At 34.3% G+C, this 2,500-nt stretch overlaps 1 protein-coding gene across 1 annotated transcript in view; it reads right to left on the reverse strand.

Moving 5' to 3' along the window:
• Positions 1 to 2,500, reverse strand: part of LOC115217885 (CST complex subunit CTC1-like) — a 133,560-nt gene that overhangs the window by 203 nt on the left and 130,857 nt on the right. The window lies entirely within an intron of this gene.

A 2,500-nucleotide genomic window follows, 5' to 3' on the forward strand; every position in this document is an offset into this window, starting at 1 on the left:
ATTCCATACACACACACACACACACACACACACACACACACACTGCACCACAACCTGTATTGAGTTGTATGTGACCTTGTGACTTAGTGGTTCAGCAAAATGGACCAACAGAATAAGTACCAGATTTTTAAAAAGTCTCTGGGATTGTTGCGTTCACATAAATCCTTTACGTATGGCTGTAGACTGAAACATGTTTAAAATAAAAGATAGGCACAGGTGTGGCTGTGTGGTAAAAAGCTTGCTTCCCAACCACATGGTTCCAACTTCAATCCTGCTGTGTGACTACTTGGACAAGTGTCTTCTACTATAGTTTCAGGCCAACCAAAGCCTTGTCAGTGGACTTGGTAGACAGAAACTGAAATAAACCCATATATATATATATATATATATATATATATATATATGTGTGTGTGTGTGTGTTGTGTGTGTGTGTGTGTGTGTGTGTGTGTTTGTCTTCCATTCCCGTAACTTAGCAGTTTAGCAAAAGGACCAATGGAGTAAGTACTAGGCTTTAGAAAATAAGAACTGAGATCAATTCATTCAACTAAAAATTCTTCAAGGCAGTGTTCCAGCATGGCCACAGTCTATTGATTGAAACAAGTAAGAGATAAAACAATAACTATGCTCCAACAAATACACTTGGTGAGTGTATAAAAGTCATTTACATGACTATTCATATTCATATACCAACAGACATGTATGTAGAAACAATCAAACATAGCTTGAAAAATTAAGAGATAGAATTTGCAAAATGATGTTCTATCTGTTTACATTCTATTCACCTAATTTTGCTAAACACTAACATATCCTCATATTAACTAACAGTTAACACTAATATATCCTCCAGCTATTCTCTACGCATGATTGTAAGAACTGAAGTATAAGTTGGACAGCCCTGACAATCATTTACAAGAGATTGTCAATCATGAATAAGTGACTGGCAGTGCTCCTGCATGGACATAGCCTTTGTGCTGAAACATATAAATGAAGACCAAAATAACAGTTCATTACATTGATAAAGATAAATCTTTTAAAGTATATGTATAATTTACATTTTTTTACCAAACATCCTTCATTAAACAGGAATCGTATCAAATAAAATATACCCAAAGTATGTTTTTTGCTGGTTTGATACAAAAATAAGAAGGGGCTTCTTGTAGTGCCATATGAAAAGAACAGTAAATTACATATGTGTATGTGTATTTGCAAAGTTGTATGAATGAACTAAAAGTACTCAATACAGTGAGCTGGCAGAATCATTAGCATGCTAGATGTAATGCTTAATGGTATTTCACCTGTTGTTATGTTCTGAGTTCAAATTCTGCTGAGATCGACTTTACCTTTTAGGTCGATGTAATCAACAAGTTGCCTCCCCACAAATTTCGGCCCTTGTGGCCAATAAAAAAGGATAATTATAGTCAATAACATTTGTAATATTTCATGTTTTGCATCTCCAGGCAAGAAACTTGAATTAATGGAAAATTAGAGAAGATTAAAATATAAGCACAGACAGAATTGTGTAGTTAAGAAGCTTGCTATGCAATCACATGGATATTTTTGTTCAGTCCCACAATGCAGCATCTTCAACAAGTGTCTTCTATTATACCCTCAGATCAATAAATACCCTGTGAATGAATTTGGTAGGTGGAAACTCCTGGAAGCCTGTTATATATGTTTATGGTATGACTTTGTGTTTGTGCTTGAAATAAGTACTGAGGTTTATATGATACACTAAACCTTTTAACCTGGTGCTCCAGTATGGCAGCTGTCCAATGAATGAAACCAGTAAAATATTAAAAGAATAATGTGTATGAGAGAGAAAGAGTGTGTGTATCTTTATCTATCAACATAATGTACATGTGTATGTATGAGTGGTGCGAGGGGATAGTATTAAAAGCATAAATGTAGCTATAGAGCTTCTGTTGAAGATTTTCAAGTTTACATATCTTATAATTTATTGTTACAATGTAACAACTGCAGAAACTCTTCAACAATTTATTTCGCTGCAATATCTTTGTTCTTATTGTTCAATGCTTTTGCCCAAGACATAAAAAGTGTCCTTTGTTTCCCTCGTTTCAAAGCACACCAACCATTGACTCTGCCTGTGAGCAAGAGTTTATAAGAATGATAATGTAATTAAATCGTCATCAAATTTAAAACCAGTAACATGAGGTTAAGTTCATATTATAGTTCACATTGTGCATGTATGTGTGCCTGTACATGCACGTGCATATACACACACACACACACACATATAGTGGGTTTTCATCATCAGACAATGAGAATTCATTTGTTTCATCAATGAAGTACCTGCTCCTGAAGTAACAAGTAGTTGAGCCTTACATAAACACATATAGCTTTAACTTAATTCTCAGACAGAATTAGTATAACACATTTAGTAACAAAGTTATTCCTTTTGAATTACAGATACAATTTATCTGATGGGCTTCTATGCAGTTTCTATTTACCCAATTTCACTCACAAGTAATGGGTCAACCTA

Source organism: Octopus sinensis, linkage group LG12 (assembly GCF_006345805.1).
Source record: "Octopus sinensis linkage group LG12, ASM634580v1, whole genome shotgun sequence".
NCBI classification, from domain to species: Eukaryota; Metazoa; Mollusca; class Cephalopoda; order Octopoda; family Octopodidae; genus Octopus; species Octopus sinensis.